At 41.2% G+C, this 22,329-nt stretch overlaps 1 long non-coding RNA gene across 2 annotated transcripts in view; it reads right to left on the bottom strand.

The window, feature by feature from the left end:
* The window catches only part of LOC128415803 (uncharacterized), an 85,852-nt gene extending 80,883 nt beyond the window's left edge, over positions 1-4,969 (bottom strand). For both annotated transcript variants that reach the window (XR_008331075.1, XR_008331076.1), the window contains exon 1: positions 4,795-4,969. This is a non-coding gene — a long non-coding RNA (uncharacterized LOC128415803). The remainder of the gene's footprint in view (positions 1-4,794) is intronic.
* Between the last annotated feature and the right edge of the window lie 17,360 nt (positions 4,970-22,329).

The raw sequence follows: 22,329 nt of genomic DNA, 5'->3' as shown, positions 1-22,329 counted from the left end.
AGGCTGGCATGGAGGGTGTGGGCAGGCGAGTTTTTACATATTGGCAAAAATCAGTTGTCTCTCTTGACACGTGCCTGATTCATATGCCTGCATGCGCAGATGAGAAGATTAGAAGCTAGATGCCAGGGTGAGATGTACTTGCAAGTGAGGACAACCAATGTATGTGTTTATGTGTATATTTCTGTGTCAGCTGTCTAACACGCCAATAATTACTTGCCTTTCAGCCTGATATTTATTTGGATGCAAATCTCAAGGAGTTCAATGGGACTTACTCCCATGTAAGTGTGTATAGGACTAACGCTTTAATCTTATTAAAGTCAATGGGATGAACATCAACTTCAATCCAAGCACTTTGGCTTATCCAAGTTTTGTATCACTGTGCTTAATGTGCATTTGTGTGCATGTGTATGTACATAAACATTATTGTGTATTAATGAACACATGTTAATGTAGTTATTGAACAACTTGGGAAACAAGGCAACACCCGAAATATAAACTGATAGACATCAGAAGGCAACCCTATTTAGGGAAGTTTTTAATATTTAATGCTGTATTGTTTTAAACATTCGATTGGGAGCTGCCCAGAGTGGCTGGGGAAACTCAGCCAGATGGACGGGGTATAAATAATAAATAATTATTATTATTATTATTATTATTATTATTATTATTATTATTATTATTAACTGCTGGCTGGAACCTATCACCTACTATAGCCTGTTAGAGCCAATTTTGGATACTTTGCCTACTATTTTCTTGGCTGGCAGCAAGCATTAAGACAATTTTGATGTTTTATTTATGAGTGGTGGGAAATTGTAAAGTTTTCTTTAAAAAAAAAAAAAACCCAAAAGCTCCTTCTCCGCTTTCTTCCCAGCTGAAAACCATTTCCCCTCCCCTCCCATTCACCTCCCATGTTCTCGTCCATCTGCACCTTATTTGTACAAATGTTCCCGTGTCCTTAGAAATCATCTTCACACACACAAATACCCACACACCAGCCTGCTTCATATTGTGCCTTAGAACATTTGTGAAGATTTTTGTCTCCCTCAATACGGAAAGAGCGAGTGAGAGAGAGAGAGACGTTAGTGAAGGGAGGAGGGGAGAGAGGGGGATCGCCCGGAGAAGTGCCTTATTCATTCTCCCGAGCCCCCTCTTTAAAGCTGCTTTGCAGGGCTCTTTAATGTTGGGCAAACTGAAAAGAAAAACAATAATTAGAGATAATTGCTTGTGTCCAAACACAGGCATCAAAGCCTTTGGGACTCATTTGTCATGGGCCCTGGTGTGTGATCCAGAAAAGTGACCCTTATTTTATTTAGAGTGGGGGGACACATAGAAAGTGGCAGATGGAGGGACCCCTCTGCTCTCTCCGTCAGCTCAGCTGTGTCTGCCAAGGAGAATAGGCACAGAGGCCGGGATAAAAGGGATGGAAAGGAGGGTCACAAGAGGTTGAATAATTACCAGGGTAAAGGGTAAGGGAGTGGGAAGAGTGGAGGGTACTTCACCACCACCTTGGGGTTAGCTCCATGCATGTGGCAGGCTGTCTGGGGGCTGATGGGGTGGGCATCCGCTCTCATTAACTCCATGTTTGGGGGAATCACACACATTAAAGGAGGAGGAACCTCATTAAGACAACCAAGATCTCAACTGAAGCCCTCGGTGCTGACTTCAATGGAGGTGGTGAATCACCACCTCCGGCTGAATGGGGGTGACCCGAGAGCAAATGAACACTTGATTTTATAGGATTTGGGAGTCCATCAGCCAAAATTTGATAGATAAAATATTTTAAAAACAAAACAAAAAAACCCATGCACACCACACATCTTCATTTGTATGTGTGCACTTCCACTCTCCCTCTCCTTCCCTCTTTGGCTAGAATCTAGCTACGGGTCTGCAAAAGTTTCACAATAGCAAACATTCATAAAAGGAGGCTTATTTTCAAAGCAGGCTCAGTTCTATTCTTTGGACCCTGTGGAAGGGGATGGGGGCGGGGAGAGGATCCAAATGGCAAGTGGAGAGGAAGGAAGAGCTGTTCACAATTTTGATTTGAAACACAATCAACAGAAAGAAATACACAGCAAACATAAGGCTGCTGGTTGCTTCTTTTTTAAAAAAAATAATAATGGTCCGCTGTTGGCAGAAAAGTTGTGATCACATTTACCAAGTTAAAAACTCCCTATCTGAGGTTTCATACTTTATTACAGCCTCCATCTAATTTTTTTTCTTTAATAGTGAACTGGGAACTTTTAAAAGGACACTTTTTTTAAAGCTGCTGGTATTCTCTCTCATTGCTATCCCTCCCTTGCAGCTTCTTTAAAACCAATCCATTAAAATGAGAGAGAAAGGAACGCCTTTTAATGGAAGGAATCAATTAAAATTAGAAAAAGCATTGGACAGACTTGCCAATAAGATAACTCTGATCAGAAAACGAACAGAGCAAGCTCAGCTATGGCACAACTCCAGAAAACCTTGTATGCTGCTGTCTTCACAACTCATTGCTTTGTATGATAAACTGGAGTGAAGGTTTTTAGCTGCCCAGCCTGCCTCTCTGTAATGAGACTGTAATGACCTAAACGATCTGTTGATTAGGGACAATAAATCTGTCCTTTTCATCCTGTCATTTCATTGGCCTGAGTAAGGTTATTGGCTTAAAATAAACTCAGCCGATTTTTCAAAAAGACTTTAAGCAGTAGGTGGGTGGGCATGAATCAAAAGTTCCCGAATGACAATCATACTTTTTAAAAAAGAGAAAAAGAAAGGAAAGCTTTACGGGAAAAACAATAGTAGGTGGGTTGTGCTCTTTGTACATGTATATTAATTTATATGAGATTCAACCTTTTATAATTAATTTTAAGTGGGATACAGCTTGCACACATATGATGTATTTTATTTTCTAGGTTTTAATCTGATTTTAATGACATTCTCCCTCTCTCTTTGTATGTGTGAAAAGTTGTTCTTTCTAACTTGCAAGTTCAGAATATGGAAGAAATAATGTGTAAAACAGTATGTCTGTAATCCATAACACATTTACTATTGAAATGCCCCACTGGTGTTTGCACTTCATTGAGGTTACTTACTCAATTGGTTTACAGACTAAGGCCTGTATCCTACATGTGCCGTGAATGCTCAGCTGGGTAAAATGTGATAGGCTGAAAGTATTGATTCATTAATCATTATTAATTGCATGAAAGCCTATATGTGTAACAGCATAAAAGCCATTAACAAAGCAGTATTGCAAATTAAGCATTCACGAAGAAAAAAATAAGATAAAAGGCAGCAATCCTGACATTTACCTGGGATTAAGCCCCATTGAACTCAATGGTGCTTAATTCTGATTAGACAAATACAGGACTGCACTGTAAAGTCTAGCAAGTATTGTACATATTCCTGTGCATGTAGACATATCGTGATGTGCTCTGAGACACTAAGGGAGAAAACAGTTTAGAAACTGAATGACTGATTTAGTAATTTAAAAGTTGTCAACTGAATTGGGATTGAAATAATGAAACTTAAATGTATGCCTGCAAAAATTTCAGTGTACATCAAGGGAATATTACATGAACTGGTGGCCACAGGCCCATAAGCTGTTTGTGTACAGTACTTTCAAACCAGGTATCACTTCAAGTGATAACTTGCATTGCATGAAGCAACCATCAGGGCCATTTTTCCCCCTTACTACTTTTCATCACCTCAAAGGTAGCCTGAAGAGTTAGGGAGCAAAACACCTCATGGGTGAAGAAGTCATTAAAGCCCTGGAATTGATTAACTTTTTCACTGATCGTAATTTTACAATGTAGGCATTTGATCCAATTTTAATCACCTCTGTTCTCTGCAAAATGATTTTTTGAGGGGGGGGATGGCAGTGCTGGAAAAGTCTATTTTGTGGCTAATGAATTTAATATGATTTTTCTAAAAGTGAATAAATTGATATTATTTAAAATAGAACATCGACAGTTTAATTAAAATAATCTGATCCTAATCTGATGTAATATATTTGTTTTTCGCTTCTTAAAAAGCTAAAAAATGCAATTCTGTGTATTTTTTGACTGGAGGCAAGTTCCACTGTGTTTCAAGGGGCATGCTCCATAATTAATTAAACAAAGTTAATTAAACAAAATTATGTAATGCATTGAAAAGCTTAATTATTTAAAGCAATAGTATTTTAAGAAATATCATATGGAAGGGACATAGGCAACTTATTGCATCTCCTAACTAGCTAGCAGTTTTAGCAGCAATCTGCAACACACTGATTAGACAGTAAACCTCATGGCACCCAGTGGGGCTAACTTCTGACTAAATATGCATAGAGTTGCATTCTGAATTAGGCTATGTAAATGAATTTAGCTAAATGTCTGTGTGCAATTTACACTATTATCCACAATCCAATTTAAACATTATTAGATCGCAGCTATGTGTGCTGTACTAGCTTTCTAAATAGCATTTTTGAGCAAGGCAGTGTTTGACACGCCGGCAAAACTTTTTTCTTTTACGCACGTGGGTGAGTCTGAAATTGGCTTGCAGGAATATTGGTCTTACTCTTTCTCATGCTATTGCTCACATCCACAGCACAACTTTCTTTCTCCACTGCAATATTTTGATGAAATGAGATCAGATCAGATCGCAAATGGGGAAAAAACCCGAAGCAAAATGCATCACATTCATTTCTTTTTCTGGGAATTGCGCTCAGCAGAGCACATGAATGGTGACTGTTCTCCTGCAACAGAAGGCAACCTGGGCTCTGCAAGAAAGGAAAGAAAAAGACGTACGGGAAGGGTTGGGGAAAGAGACAGCACGTTTTACCTTTTCCAAACGAGGGTAGTTCCAGGAAATCTCGATCTGCAAAAAACACCAATCGTTTGACCTCTCCAGATCTCCTAAAAAATAATAATAAAAAGCCATCTACTTTGAACTTTCCACTGCTTCCTTAAAATATTTGCAAAAAGGCAAAGCTCGCCGCTTCCGACCGTTGCAATAATCCTGCTGCGCCCCCTAGGCGTAGGAAAAGAAAAGGGTCTCTATTCCTTAAGAACACGCAAAACGGCAAAAAAAATTGTTCTGTCCATACACCCACCCACACATCCTGCCATATACTTAGAAATGTTTTTATTATAGGAACGACGAACAATAATGCTGTTTTCTTAAGCAGGCTGGATTTAAAGAAATAATAATAATGCTTTACTTAACACCCCCCAAAATGTTGTACAGAGGGAACTCTAAACCCTAATATATAGGCGGTGGATTAAAATCATGAAATGTGTTGCAGGAAGTAGTCTGGTCCTGTTTTCTGTCATCACTGGGGTAAGACCAGTGACACCTGATAGTTAAAATTATTCTTATTCTTACTATTATTTTGCCATGGGAAGATATTACAGCTGAGACTCCTAAACTGCCAAGGGCTCCCCAAATGTGTATTTCAAGAGGGAAAGGATGTATCATGTATGCACTGCAAGGCCTAGCAGACAGCTAGGAAATTTGGAATGCCCAAAGATTCTAGTAGATGTCATCACAGAACCCCACACTGACTGTAAAAAATTGACTCAAACTGAATTTCAGCAGTACTCCTCCACCTGACAGCTAGTACAGCACATTTAACATTTCGCCAGCAGCTCAACATGACTGGACAATTTTCATTCTTTGGGGGCATTTTCCATGGCAACCTGGAAATTGCTTTGGGAGAGGAATTTGGCCTTTTTTCAGCTTTTCACACTAAGTGTGCCTTCTACAAATGTAGGGATGGGGGGGGAGGGATTCAGGTTGAGGCTTCTGTTCCTTTCTGGTCCATATTCTAAGTGCTGAACATGCCAGTGGTGGGTGGGCCAAAGGCAAAAGTATGCAGACTCTTGCCTCTGTACAGTAGGCTACATTCCAGCAATGCAAAAAACCAGTGTTTCTACCCCCCCCCCATTTCACTAGAGCAGCCAGTTGGATCAGGCAAGCAAAAACCAAAATTTGCACCCACACTCATTGCTTTCTGCTCTGCTCTCATGGTTGGAGGCAGTAATGCTTTTGAACCCATTGCTGGAAACCACAGGAGGGGAGAGCACTATGGGAAACACTGGCCTGCGAGCGCTCCAGTTGGAGAGCAGCCTTAACCAAAGGTGTCATGGGCTCTGAAGACACTCGAATGCAGGACGCAAGGGAGAAACGTGCTAGGAGGAAGGCATGCCTGGCAAATCCACACTGTGATCAACTCCTCCCCGGAAACCAATGTCCCCACTGTGGAAGGACGTGTGGGTCCAGAATTGGCCTCCACAGCCACTCATGAATTCATTATTAAAACTGTGTTTATGGAAGACAATCTTACTCGGCTACAAGATTGTGCTTGGACACTGTGAGAAGGGGATGCTGCAGTCGATGGGCCATTGGCTTTTCTTCTGTTCTCTTCCTCCCCCTCTCTTTCCAAACTCTCTGGAAAGAAGAAAAAGCTAGGTGAAGTCATTGTCAGCCCTCCCCTGCTCTCCAGTCTTCTTCATTATCTGGGCTACTTGGGGAAGCAGCTAAGGTCAAGCAGGATCTGACAAAACCTGGGGATTATTTTTAAGAGGGGAGAGTTGTTTGCAAACATACAAGCTTCCTATGGCAGGAACCAATGGCATAATTACTTATGTCAATATGAGTTTACGATCCCACTATCATTTCCTTGACTGTGGCGTTTTTAATGACGGGGGATGACCTTGAAGTTACTTATTAGATACACCTGAACCAGGCAATAAACTGAAACTGACTAGCTGAAGTCATCTGCGCTCTCTGACCCAACAGACAACAGCCTCCACAGCAGTAAAACCTTCACGGGAGAAGGGGGAGTAGAAGACGCAAAAGTGTTTCTACGTCTGTCAGAACTCTGTTTTTCTCTCCCCAAGGTCTCTGATCTGGGTGTCACTTGTTATTCTAAACCACGGGGAATAGGATAACAGAGAACTCTGTGCTTATGGCCATCCACAGATTTCAATTTACTTTGCCAGGAATAAATTGACTGGATGCAAAGGTTTCTCCAGCTAAACAGTATAAACAGTACTGAAAACAAGAATTTAAAGCTGACTTTAAACATTCTCTTATCTTGGTTTGTTTGTTTCTTTGCTCTTTTTTCCACAACCCCATTTTTCCCACTCTCCTAGATGCCCAAGTGTGCCTTTTTCGATTATCAAATGTAGGATTTAAAATGTGAGTGGGGAGCTTTCTGTTGAGAGTTTTACATAAGGCTGTTCCTTATGAGCAGCAGGATCATGCTCGCCCATTAGTGATCTGATGCTGAGACCCAATGCTGCAACAGGACAATTCAGTGTAAAGGATGGTATTTCAGGAGCCCTTACCACATGACCAACTTAAAACACAGCCAGGTTGTTCTTTTTCTCAAATCGGATCAAAACTGGTTTAGGGGGGAAAGGGAATCAAAATGCAGTATTTTGCATAAGAAATGACAAGATAGATATGTATTGTGTTATGTTCGCAACAGTCCTTTCCAAACCAGCATTGGGAATGCAGTGGATGCAGAGTGAACAGGAGTGTGAACATAGCCTTTCAATGTGTGTGAGTGAACGAGGGAGGGGCTGCAAGGGTAAAGAGATGTGTAAGAGACGTGGACTCTGGTGCTGGGAGCAGGCAAGCACTCATACCCTGTTACCTTTACATTGTGTTATAGCTCGACTCAGAGATAAAACAGTGGAACCAACCATTTTGACTCCCCTCTATGCTTTCCCCATTACAGTGGTACCTCTGGTTACGAACTTAATTCATTCCGGAGGCCTGTTCTTAACTTGAAACCGTTCTTAACCTGAGGTACCACTTTAGCTAATGGGGCCTCCCACTGCTGCCGCACCACCGGTGCATGATTTCTGTTCTCATCCTGAGGTAAAGTTCTTAACCCGAGGTACTATTTCTGGGTTAGCGGAGTCTGTAACCCGAAGTGTTTGTAACCCGAGGTACCACTGTACTGTCCATCATGAATTCATTGGCATATAATATTCCAGTTTGGCCAGAAGGAGGCAGGTGACAATTAATGGGATACATGAATAAGATATTATTGTGGGGAACAGTCTTTAAAAAGAATTGCACAGTTGCTTAAATGTTGATATATTTTCCCATGAGTAACATATTTCAAAGAAGAAGCGGGGATTGTTAAAAAATTTTTCTTGAAATACAGAGCATGGTTTTAGGGGGGAAAGCAAGTTACATCTGCAGTATTCCCCTGCTAACCATTTTGTAAAGTGGGCAAGTGTTTCCCTTTTATGTAAGTACATATTTTTAAAGTATAGAGAGGGGATCCTGAGGAAAGGTCATAGCTTTGCACATAGAAGATGTGCAAGTTCAATCTCTAGCATCTCAATATAGCATTTGGGAATGCTCCTGTCTGAAACACTGAAGGAAGGCTGCTAGTCAATGTAGGCAGTACTGAGAAACAATGGCCATCCCAATTCCTTACGTTACAAAATACTGACAAACTGAGGCCAGCAAGAGTCCCACAAAGCTGTGCACATCTCTATGACTGGGGCACGACTTGCACATCCTAGAACAAGCATTCAGATTAGATTTATTCAGAGGGGGGGAGTTGCCGGTGATGGAAGTGCAATGGAAGTGCAACAGAAATTATTTCTACACTGAGAAGAGGACAAAAACACAATATAATCTTTGGGGAATAATTATAAATGCTTTGCCTGAGCAGAACAATGCATTCTACAACTGTGCTCTCTACACAGAGCAACCCTAAAATATCCATATTTAATCTGCAGTTAATTAGCTGAGCAAACAAGTCAATTAATCCACGACTCCAGTGTCACTAAAGCTGTCTTGAGGGGTAACTCTGAGAGATGAAAAAACACTTTAAGGGGATTCTACTCTAACTATTTAGACTTGCTGGATGTTCAGATTAAGATCCAGCCATGAATAATGGATTTCCAGTTGGCAGAAAAGTTTGGAGAAACAAGAAGCAGGAAAAAAAGCCATTATAAACTCCCATGTCGACGGGAGCTCAGAAGGAGTTGAGGGATCTCTGCTTAATGCCTTGCAGGGTTATTATAACTTCATGGATCACTGATTGCACAAACCATGGCAGAGAAAAGGGACCAGGTTTCAGTTCCAAAATTGTTGCCTTAACTGGATTGTGGAGATAACTGCAAACAATGACAATATGCTGTGGCAATCAAGTGTGATTAAACTGAAAGCTATCCTATCTGCTAAGCTGCTTTCCATAATAGTCTTCCATCTCTCTCTTGCCCCCCCATAATACTCCACCCAGCTGCCCAACTGTTTTTCAGCCCAAGCTCTGCTGTCAAAGGCACTTTAGTAGAAAAAGTTCAGGACGTCTCCTCGAAGAAGAAAACGGGCTGTGAAAACATAACATGAAAAGCTCAGATGCATTGCTTGGGTTTTTAATTTTGATTGACTTCTACACAAGTTCAGGAATAACAATGTTAAATGGATGACATGGGGGGCTAAGGAATGCCCTGGTCTGTGGTGCAAGCGTAGGAGAAGACAACCAGGCCGCCGGGTTCTGTTAATGAGCTTGGTACCAGGAGATGCCTTTGGGTGGGGTGAGTGGATTTTCAAAAACCAAACAATCCAAACATTGGACACACTGAAAATGAGCAGCCCTGCTTAAGAAAAGCGTACGTTTAGAAAAAACACATGCACGCAAAGCAACAGACATTAAAGAGCATGGGGATCAGCTGCATTCAAAGGTAATGAAAGCTTGTAGCAGGGAGGCAAAACAGTGCTCCAAGAAGTCTTCTAGCATATGCTTTCCTCCAGTTCTCCTGCTCCTGAACAGGCCTAGCTATTTGAAATCAAAGCTTAAACCCATAAGCTCCCTGTGCTGATTTAAAAGTGAAACATATCTTGCTCTACATCAAGAAGCAAGCAAGGCAGAACAGTTTGCTCTGATATGCCAAAGAAAATCAAAACACAAGGGCTTTTTCAGTTCTATCACACACCCACACTTACTGCAGCTCTTGGAGGGGGGGAATATCCAAAGGACAAGAGATGAGGCATAGTGCGAGAGGAGAGTTGCCAAAAATGAAGTAGAGGTACTCATGTAAATGAAATATTCCAAGAAAGTCCTGTTGCATAGGTGGTCATCGGCTTATTTTATTTATTTAGGTAATGACTTCTATACCAGATTTCAGACAATCATCTCATTAACCTGTGTACGAAGCATAAAACTTAATAGAACAATTAATACAAGAGTAAGGGGGGGGAAACAAATATTTACATTTGAATTATAATACCAGTCCTAGTCAATAGTCCCCATTATCCAACATACCAATTTAGACTCTAAAGTCCATTCTAAAAAAATGTGCCTTCAAAGCTTCTTTAAAGATTAGAGTGGGTCCCCAGAACAGAACAACACCAGGTAGAGGCCCACCAAGGAGAAGGCCCCGTTTCTTGTCCCCACCAACCTAATAGATTTTACTGAATGTCATTCACATACTGGTGACACTTCAGCCCAAACTTCCAGGTGATTTCTCCCAGCATTTTCATGTAGCTTGTTGAACAGCATGAGGAATAAAATGGAACCCTGTGGTGAAATGGCAAAGCTAACTGGAAAACTCAGGAACCGAGAGGACAAAAACTTTTTTAAAAGAATGGGGGGAGATTATAACTTATCTAGGAGACCACTGCAAGCAGATGGATACATTAGCAGGATTTGAAACCCACTTGTAATGTAACAAATGCTGTGGGCAATATGGATTGATATAAAATATAGAATACGGAATAATATGCAGTTGTAAATGTTGACAATAGGACCCATGTAGGGGATGGGGGAAGTCTTGAGATTCAGAGTCATCTCTATATATGGATATGCATTTGGAATGCTAGACGTTTATATTTGTACAATCAAATAAAAATAATTTTTGTTAAAAAAAATGGAACCCTGTGGCAGTGTGGCACCCCATAGGGCAATGGCCAAGAGGGCATCCAGCATTACCATTTGGATCCAGAAGAGAAGAAGAAGAGTTTGGATTTGATATCCCGCTTTATCACTACCCTAAGGAGTCTCAAAGCGGCTAACAATCTCCTTTCCTTTCGTCCCCCACAACAAACACTCTGTGAGGTGAGTGGGGCTGAAAGTCTTCAGAGAAGTGTGACAAGCCCAAGGTCACCCAGCAGCTGCATGTGGAGGAGCGGAGACATGAACCCGGTTCACCAGATTACAAGTCCACCGCTCTTAACCACTACACCACGCTGGCACACTACACCACGCTACACCACACTACACCAAAGACACCACAACACTGAGGTAGCTTCCAGTGCAGCGCTGATCTAGAACATTAGCCACTTGGATCAAGTCTAAATGTTTTGGTCTTAGTGTTGAGTATGAAGAGGTTTTGTGTGTGTGTGTGTTTTGCCATTGAGGAGGAAATGTTGTGTGAGGTGTCTCAAACATTGTAGTCATGGCAGAGGTTTACTGCTATCTGCTGCTGTAAGACCAAAGAGATCAAGGCACCTGCCTTTCCCATGTGTGCCCTGAAGAAGAAGAGTTTGAATTTGATATCCAGCTTTATCACTACCCTAAGGAGTCTCAAAGCAGCTAACAATCTCCTTTCCCATCCTCCCCCTGCTCTGAGTTGTCCAATGTAGAGTCCACACAGATCACGGGAAGCTTCCTTCAGACATTATCCCCCTCCAACTTTCACCAGAGTCCAAATGACTGTTCACTGATTTATTCTCTCTCTCTCTCTCTCTCTCTCTCTCTCTCTCTCTCTCTCTCTCTCTCCCCCTCCCCACCTATGTTTCTGTGGTGAATAGTGCCACTGTGCTGGGCATGTTTGTGAATTAGAGAGTACACAAACATAACACAGAGATAAAAGGAATATGAAAGGAAAATGCTGGCATTTCAGGGAAATTCTATAATCCCTGAGGTTCAGAGATATGCCCTAGCCAAATAAATAAACATACAGTTCCAGTCTGCCATTGATGTATGGATAACCGTACCAAGGAGGAATGAAGTTTCAGATTTCACCTTCTCTTGATGGTGAGTTGGTGATTGCTCTTTCTATTTTGTTGCTGTTGTTCAGAGGAAAATTATATTTGAAATGGCAGGTTAAAGAGCAGCACAGACTCAAGCCTGCACTAGGGGAAATGTGATCAACCTATTCTAGAGATGCTAATGATTTCAAAAGCCCCATTTCCTTTTGATAAGATTTTAGGAGTCTAATTTTGAGGCTGGATATGTCAGATTCCAGCCATCTCGATAAAAAGTCAGATCAAAGGTTGACCTATTTTTCAAAGCATAATAGTTACCTTGTGTAATTTACAGTCTGGTGTTAATCTCGACGCTATCATCTGCCTTCCCTGGCTGTTAAAGCTCACTCAGATTCACCTCACGCTAATCATAGGACTGGACAAACAGAAATAAATATCTGTCTTAGATCTGTTTTAGATCTAGGTGCCAATGCCAGCACCCAAAGGGGTATCTGTATCTAAATAAGACAAATTATCTTGTTTGGATGCACAGAGTAGAACACTATGTTCTTATTGGGAAATTGAGGCTGTGAGATAATGACATGGCCAATGCTTTTATCCATGTCACTTGAACCTGGGTCTCCCTGTTTAAAAAAATGGCTAGGACATCTTTTCCTTTCGAACTAAAAGAAAATAAGGAGATAATGACATCTAAAATATCAGGGAAAAGGGGGAATTTCTAACCAGAAAAATCTGGTGAGCACACAGACCTTAAAATTCTGATCATGCAAAATAGCACCAGCTCAATGTTTTTGAGAGGTCTTGGATAAGAACCCCTCTGTGGGTTCTCCCGCCTACAGTCTACTTGCTTGATGCAGCAGGCAGGTCCAGGAGTCTCCCTGCTGGGGTATGGGCCTCAGCACATGCCACACCATGCCAACCTTTGACACCCATCCTGGAACAAAACACTATTAATGGTAGACACTGCCAAAGAAATACCACAAAGTGTCAGTCATCCCCGTATGCCTCCAAATAATTTATTATTATTATTTATAACAAAAAATTGTGGATTGCCCCACATATGAAACACCAGGACAGTGTACAACAAAATTTACAAAAAGCATCAACCCCATAAAACCAATACAGAAGAAAATAATAAAAACACCTGGCTTTTTTCAAATGTTTAAACAACTAAATGGGTCTACTGACATAAAAGATAGTCTCCAAGAGATGCCTACAGGTTAGTAGCCCAGGATGCTTGCAGAATCTCTGCTGCAAGCGTGTTTCATAGCATGGGTCCAGTGACACCCAATACCTGAGACCAGTTGGGTTTCTGAAACATGGGGAACAATGATCAGCATTCCTTTGTTGGTCTATAAGGTATCCTGGACCCAAGTTGTTCCACTCCCACCTCCTACTGGCATGTGGACTCCGGAAGTTTGCCCAGAATGCAGCCCTCAGGCTGATGAAGGGTCCCTACCCCTGCTGTAATCGCTCAAAAACAAACATTGTGTATAAGAATAAGACACTGCAGAATCCTAGATTGGCACCTTGGCATCAACCAAACACTGCTGTCTTAACTGCACACTTGATGTGTCAACTCGATATCTTTCCTGAACAGCGCTGTCATGTTGCGTTGCTGCTTCAGTGCTTGACCAATAAGGAAACTAACTTGGACTCTAGAGCCGGCACCATTTAACCTTGGAGTCTTTAAGTCAACAGCTGTATCTGGAGAGGCACTCAAAAGCATACACATTTTATGCCTTAACATGGCTGGTAAATCCTGGGCGGTTAAGTCAACTTAACCTTCATTTATGAAACTTGTGAACCAAATACGGCTTGTGTGAGTAATTATGAAAGAGACTTCGAAAGAGGAGTTATCACTTACGCATTGCTAATGAGTTGACTGAGAATTGATCCTTTTATAATTTTGCCATTTATATGCAGCTCCTCTTTTCTCTGTGCTGCCATAGGTCAAGCCTACTTTGAACTGCTCAGAGACCCCCAAGTTTGTCAAGCGAGGTCCCAAAGCCATGGCAAAATGATATTTTAGAAAAGCAAATATTGTCCTGAGGGGGTTTGAACGGGGGAGGGAAAGCTGTTTATTTTAGAGCTTGTTCTTTCAACTGGACAACTGTTTCCTGTTACTAAGGACTCTCGCAGCAACTGAGCTCAGCTGCAGTTACACAGGAAAGATCTCCAAGAAAAAGAAAATGTTTGCAGGCATTTTTGAAATGTGCTGTAGAGATAGCAAAATTGCCAAGGCCAAGGTTTTTTATGCAAAGAGGCTAAATCAACCCTGCAAGAACTTGCTAAAATGTAAAATGGTTACTAATGGTAACCAGTAATGCTGTTGCACACCATTTCATGGTCTTTAATGTCATGAAAGAGGAGAGTGCTTAAATTGTACGTCCATGGAAGCCTCACACAATGAAGAATATGGAGTGTGACATTTGATGTGGCTTCCCTGCGATTTATTGCTACATGCACCAATACACATCAAGGCTGCACATCAGGGATGCATGTCTGTTGTTAGTTGACTGCACTGCAGTCCCATTAATATGTATAACGGAAGATAGGATTTCTGCTTGCCACATCAAGATACTGCAACAGCTTCTGCTGATAATACAACAGAAGACAACATTCTGCCAAGGACAATGTTGTTCTGTCTCATTGATGGGAAAAGCCATACCTGGCAATGGGAGTAAACTAGCTGGATATTAGCAAAAATGTTCCTCTTCAACCAGGTATTTGGCTGATTACACAATCTATGACCTTTTAAATGTACTCAGGAGGTAATTTGTTTTGTTATGGTGTTGTGTATTTTGGGTTTTTATTTTGAGTTTTCATGTTGTTGACTGCCCTGTGATTTTTTGGATGAAGGGCATTATATAACAATACTTACAAAAAAGGAACAAAGCAACCGTACTCCATCTTTTCTCAATTACCGCAACTCAGTGCTTTTTTAAAAGGGGGGGGGTACTCAAGGATACGCAGTACGGGCACCTCTTTTTTCTTGTTAAAAAGTGTGGCACTTACTGCAACAACTTCATGGTGAGTGCTGGCTCCTATTTTCTAGAAGAAAAACACTGCCACTACTGATAGTACAGTAACAGAAACAACAAGAATAGTAACACTTATAATGATCATCACAAACTCATGCAGAGAATCATATCAAAAGTTCTGTGCTGGCCGACCCAGGAGAGCGTGAACAATGAAATTTGCAGGTTTACAACAGTGGATGATGCAAGTTGATGAAAACCCAAGTGAGCAGCAAAGGGCTCTGAAATACATCTCTAAATGTAGCAAATGGGCAACAAAAGGGCAAATCAGGTTCAGTGGAACATTAGGAGACCTAACCAGAAAGTAAATCTTGGTGTGACAGTAGGAAATGCCAACTCCATTTGCATCAGCTGAGAATAAGGCTACAGTATTTGGAAAGGTCTGGTGGTAGCAGGGGAACTATCGGTATTACAGTGCCTTATATAAATATAAGGTGGAGCCCACTTGGTATAGAGAGCCAACTGTACTGGGTGTTGGCTCTCAAAAAGGCTATAATAGAGTTGGGAAAGATCTATTTTTTTATGAAATAGGTTTTCAGTTACTGGAGCACTCTTCATACAAGGAAAGGCTTTATAGGGTTTTTGGTTTAAGAAAAGGATGACTACTACTAAGTAGATGACACATTGGAGGATAAGGTCTATCACAGGCTAAATGCCTTGATGGCTCAATGGAATCTACAGATTCAGAGGTACTTTACTGCTGTGAACACCTATTGCAAGGGGAAGCTAGGGGGAGCTTCACAAAGGCATGTGGCAGAATGGCAGACTAGACAGCTCCTTAGTCTAATCTTATGCTCTATATGATCCTGTAACGAAAACACACAAGCTATCTAGTCCAAATTCCTGTGGGATATAAATCAGGATGGATAAGGTTATGTCTGACTGATTTTTGCAACAAAAAGGCACATGGGTAAGAACTATTTACCTGTTTACACTTGTTTTCCTTTCAGCCCAGGTCATTTATAGTATCTGGAAGAAAAGTGTCTGGTGCCCATGATCACTGGAAAGTAAGGCAAGGACGAGAAGGTCCCAGCTCCCTTCATCCATTTGAATGTGAAAATTAGAGCCCAATTCATATTTTAGATGTGAACAACCCATCCATGAAGGAAGACATCGCTGCCACCATTATGTTGAGTTTGACTCTCGGTTGGTATCACGGTGATAGGTAGATCACAAGTGACAGGGCACAGGGCAAGTAGGAACTGTGTAAATAAACTGTGGTTGGCCCATGAAGGCAGAAGACCTCAGGCATCTTATAAGGAAATCTTTTTCCTGGTCGCTGAGGGAAGACTGAAAACGCACTGAACTGTTGCAAGCTACAGGTTGCCCTCCAGTGGTGCCTTGAGAAGGTTCTTCTCTCCTGTTCCTTAAAAAGCAGTAGTGCACAAAGAATTGTAGCAATGCTCTTGCACTCACTTTTGCCGTGTGCAAATCTGCATTCAGATGGGTGGTCTATTGCAGCAGTGGTCTATTGCAGCAGCTAGCTACGATGCTAGCACTTCAGTCCCAATTTCTAACATTCCCTTTACGCTGCACCACTTGCATTTGATGGGCATACTGTCATGTCACACAAAATTTTAAACAGTGGGAAAGAACTGTGGGAAAGAATAGCACCCCAAAACTGCTGGAAAATTACAATACAAAACTCCTGTGATTTTCCAAAGTTACCAGAGTTGCAAAAAGATATTTTTTTCTGGAAAAGGTCAACATGGAAATGAGCGCTCCAGTTCCAATAGATTCCACTAGATTTCCAGAAGTGGTTTTTACATCATATGAAAGGTAACGTAAAATGCATAAGTTAACAGGTAAGGAAATATTGGGAGGCTGGAATAAAGTGCTGTCCAAATGCAGCTGTGATCACAATCAATCTGAACTTAGCAAACAGAAAGATGCCTGTGGGTTTTATTAGACCCTGGATCGTGCTGTGAGCTCTGGGTTCCTGCTTCAAATGTCACTTTAACCTTGAATTCACTAGATGGTCATAGGCAAAGTGCTATTCACTCTGTTTCAGCTCCTCTGCCACATGCCACAAAAAAGAATAACGCTGGTGTAACTCTTTGCGGAGATGTTGTAAGGTTAATGGAGAAAAATGTAGGCGAATCAAAATGCACACTTCTATAAATGCTAGTATTACTTTTGTTCTCCTCTTGTATGTAGCAGGGATGGGGACCCTGTTGTCTTCCAGACTCAAACTCCAACCACACCTGGAAGCCCAGAGGCTCCTGATTTCTGGTATAAAGTCAGTGCTTTTTTCTGGGGGGGGGGCACAGGGGTATGCATACCCCTAAACATTTTGTGAATCTTTGTACTTTTGTCTATTTACTGTATTTATTTTTCCTGATTTGAACTATAAAATGGTGATTTTCCTGAGTAAAAATGAGAGTACCCCTAAACATTTTTTTTAAGAAAAAGAGCACTGTATAAAGTATAATGTTTTTCTGAATCTCCAGCCCACACACTTCCATGGATGTGTTTGCTACAGATAGCTGCTGACTGGTGAACAACCTAAAACCATTCATGAATACAGAATGAGATTCAGAGCTTTTTTCCAGTTGGAACTCAGTTACAGCACCTCTCAGGTGGGTACCATATCCATTCTAAGAGAAAGGGATGTGTTTGTGGTGAGTTCCGGCATCTCATTTTCTAGGAAAATAGCACTGATGATATTGATTCACAGCCTTTGTATGTCCTGTGTTGTAGCTGTACCTGTACAGAGGGCAGGTTGCTTCTTGGCTTTTGCTATATGGTGAGCAAAGCTGCTGCCACATTCTGCAATTAAGAGAGAAGAGAGAAGAAGGCGGCTCACTGCTCCCTTAGCCAAGCCCACCTGCTCAGTCACTTCAAGCAGGCCAGCCACTATCCTTTGCAGTGGGACCTATTAAATGGGATATTTTAAGTGCCTAGTTAAAGAATAATAGCTCATATATTTTACATGCAGTGTTTGTGAACTGTATTATCCACCCCCATTCCAAGTTTATGAACGGTACTGATCTGCCTTAAAATGGGCACAGGAGACTGTATGCACCTTACTATTTCTTAGGGGAAGTGTCAGATCTTCCATAACGACAAGTTAGTGGTGATTCCAAAATCACTGTAGATACACGAGATTTAATTAATCACACCACAGAACTTTGAAGCCCTCTAGAAAACTGTATTCTTCACTATGACTACTATAATTCTGCAGCAAAATCAACAATTGCTGGATTATTTTGCAGGCATGGAATAATTGGTCTCCAAACCACCTCATTAGTTCCCCTCTCAGTCTTTTCCTTATAAAGCAAAACATATTTTGTTCCTTCCACTGGTAAATATTTCTTTTAACTGAGGACAAATGTATTTTCTTCAAGGGGTTCTTCCAATGACCAGTGCTATTTTAGGCTGGAAGGTAATTGGATTTTGCCATCTAGTGGTCAATGTTGTAATTATAGACACTTTTACCAGGCGTTCGCCTTCCCCTCCAATTCCCCCTTTTTATTTTTTTTAAAGGGGTGATTGTGTTCTGCTGTGTTTCTAAAAGAAACGACAGAATGATGGGCTATGCTGTATTTCAGAAAACTGTTGCTACATAAGACCCATTGAATGCCGTGGGCCCACTTTTAAATAATCATATTTAGGATTAGACTGTAAACTAGGAAGTTCTGTCACAAGCATGGAGGTTTCCTTGGCAAAGTAGCAGGGATACATAGGCCTTCTGCCTGCGCCAGAGTAACAACATCCACATCAATGAAAGAGGTGATATGTGACCTATAATTTTGATTAATTCTCCAGTGGCCTAAGAACCCACTGGGGATTGTAATTTAACAGTGTCACCCTATGCATGTCAATGGGACTTACTCCCAGATAAGTGTGTAGAGGACTGTATCCTAAGTGGCCAGAATATAAGACACATCCCAGTTCACCTTCTGGGAGCTCAGTGGAGTCTGGAACAGTGGCAGCTGGGAAGGATGGAAGAAGGCTATAATTTCCATTCCGGCCAGTGCAATTTCCATTTTGCTGCACTTCCGTTTCCACCAAATACTATGCTATTTGCCTTGCTGTCTGTTTATGCAACATACATTCACTTCAACGTAAAGGAAAACAATGTAGAAACACCATTGATTATATAATATGTGCAGGCTTCCAATGTGAATGAATACCAATCGTATTTGCTTGACTGATTTCTGTTCCTGACCACAGACAGATACACAAACTGCAGCAATTTCCACTTCCCTTCTTTGTTTTTATCAGAATTCTCCATCATCCCAAGAGGCTGGTGCCCATTGGGACTGGTCCAATGAAAGGCAGGAAGACCAACAGTAGGTGGCGCCAGAGAAAACTACAGGCAGAGTTGACAGATTCAAGTTTAGTCCCAAGTTCCTCCCTGCTAAATTCTACAACACTGAGACTGAGGAGGAGGAAGCTGACAGGCAATTTTACCTCTTAGACTGTAAGCATGGAGGCTGTAAGCATGGAGGCAAGTGGGGGCTGACTGAAGGCATACTGAGATTGGTGGAGCAGTTCCCATTTGCCCTCCCAGACACTGGTCTGGGAGGGGGGGGAATCTGGTTCCATCAAGCTATTTCTGAAAGAACTACTTGGTGCTATTCCTGGCACCTGAACTTAGCAACACTAGTGAGACATGACCAACAACACATTTTGCCCTCTTATTATTTAGCATTGCTAGAATCATCAGACTCTTTATGTCCACTCTATATAGAATTTAGAATCATTCGACAAAACAAGAGCTATAACTACAGAACTGGAACTCTAGATAAGAACGACACAGGGGCAAACCCCTTGTCCAGTCAAATAATCTTGGTCTTATCCAATGTGCTGTGATCTTTTTTATTAATTCTGTTGGATATTTTTAAAGTTATTTTTGGCTGGAAAGATAAATGTTCCAATCAAGACACATATTACTTAAAAAACAAAACAAAACCCACCTAAAACCATTGTAGAATGGTTTGTTTGTTTTGCATAGTGCTATAATCAATGGAGGATGCAAAGTTTCAGAGAAAATCACCACTGCCCAACTTACATATACTTCATTTCTAGTTTGTGGGGCAGAAGCCTGTTAAAGATCATTACGTAAATTCCCATTGTGGGTCCCAATGAATCCCCCCTTTCTTTGCTCTGCCTTTTTAAAACTGTACAGGTAAGTAATTCTGAATGATTGAACAAGTGCCATGCACTTCCCCAAGGATGACTGCTTGGGACCCTTAATGTGCACATGCATTTGTAAGTTGCTTTTTAACTGCTTTAGGGCTCCCACTTGACCATATTCATCACTTGTTTATGGAATATACCTCCTGCTAAAGCCAAAGTTCACTGCAGTGGAAAAATGCTGCATATTATTGTTAAGAGAATTTGGCCGCTATTTACCTTGGCTGCATATCAATGGGTGCTCATATGTAAAAGAGAATGGCATATTCTGCGAATGAAGAAACACACAAGCTGCAAGCCCCATTTTACAACCCAAACGGATGTTTCTCCAGGCTCATAAAATGTGCCCTTTAAGTAGTAGCTGTTTTGCTAAAGCCGCTCCCACACCTGCAATGGCCTTGTAAATGAACCTGGAATATACAGTCCTAAGTCTCCTTGTAAAAACTAAGATCAACACGAGATTTACACAGTTTTATGGATTGACTTTATAAGCTAGTTTGACAATGAATCCTGCTATCAAAATCACCTCTGGCATTAATCGAGGATTAAATGGTAAGTTGAACCCGACACCACAACTTTAATTGTTGGTTAAAGAAGCTGCTGGTAAAGGATGTATGGTCAGAGCCCAACAAAATCTACCCAGCAGACATTCTGAGGTGATTTCTTAATGGCAGGGGGAACTAAATCTGGTTTGTTTTGTGTGAGGAGAGCAGTTTTGTATACTGGAAGAGCAAGTTCTAGCTACTTGGCCACTTTACATACCTCTTACATTTGTTAGCAGTTTTCTAACATAAATTGATGGGAATAAATTAGGGGCATCAAAAATGGTATTCTATATGTATGACTGTGGAGTGTATGCGTGTATCTCTAGATAGATACAGAGAGAGGGGGAGAATATAAATATGTACCAATCAGATCATAAAACCACAGCACATACTAAAATATACCATCAAACAAATAGAACAACTAAAAACAAACCAGCAGCTTAAATTACAAAATGTAATTTATGTTGTGAACCACCCTGGGATCTATGAATGAAGGGCGGTATACAAATTTGATTTTAAAAAAATTAAATGAATAAACTGCCTAGGAAAATAAATAAGTACAAGAGTGAACTCCTCAAAAAACATGCTATATTGTAAGCATGTAGGTTGTGTTGGGGCAGAGCTTGCCATCATGATTCCGTTCCGCTCCACCCACGCCCAACTCCAGAATAGGGCTAAAGTGGATTATAGGCCAAGGGGAAATGGTACAGAAGTGAAATACAGTAAGACTGCAACTAACACACATCTAAGATCTGCCCATTCAGTTTTATGAGCTTGACGAACTTAGAAGAAGAAAAAATAGAAAGGGGGCACACATCCCGGGGAAAAAGGGCTCTGGCAATCCTACCCGCTATTGTACCCAGTGTATTTTGACTACTGTATATGAAATTTTGGCTTTAGATGCAATTCCCAGAACATAACCCCTGTGTGAATTGTGGGCTTCCTGTACTTCATTACTGAAGTGCACTACAGCAGTAGGCTATTGATGTTTGAGAGTTATTTGTGCAAATGCACCTATAAACAATCCTTAAGAGCCTTCATGCATATATGGCGAGTGGCCTGGTAAAATAATCCTCAGCATCGTCATCAGTTCTGTATGTGTTTCTGGAAGCCCTAACAGCACAGGAGGTATGTTGAACACTGTTGTGTTACATGCCATGAAAAGATCTTTTATAATATTGCAGGACTGAGGGCTGATGGTAGGAAGATTCTCAAGACATTGTCCTGACAAGCTGTTCCAAACAGCAAGAGAATAATGTCTGGGGGGAAAGAAGCAAATTGTTTGTTTGATCTGCTGGTTGAAGTATTTTGTTGACAATCCACAAACCCATGAAAGGCAGGCGAGAAAAAGAAAAATCTTATTATAACGTTGCCTTAAGTGAGCACGCGGAATAATTGTAATCGAGAAGCAGCTGACAGCCCACCTGCTGTCAACTAATCTCTGATGGTTTCCTTGCTTGGAGAGCACAGCTATAAGTAGAACCATTCGTGGGAGCAGCATCATTCCATTTTCTTTGTGTTTGGACACAGAAGGTAAGAAAAAGGGTCCTTGTTAGTTTAGTTAGACAAGGAGCCCTGCGGCTTTAGAAGTGTCTTTTAAAGGTCTTTGACAATACCTTTACAGCTAACTATAGTTGAAATAAATTTTTGGGAAATTCCCAGTTTAGCAAGTGAAATTGGGAGTGTGG

Source organism: Podarcis raffonei, chromosome 6 (genome assembly GCF_027172205.1).
Source record: "Podarcis raffonei isolate rPodRaf1 chromosome 6, rPodRaf1.pri, whole genome shotgun sequence".
NCBI classification, from domain to species: domain Eukaryota; kingdom Metazoa; phylum Chordata; class Lepidosauria; order Squamata; family Lacertidae; genus Podarcis; species Podarcis raffonei.
Note: the sequence above shows the minus strand (reverse complement) of the source record. Positions and strands in the feature narration are given on the sequence as shown.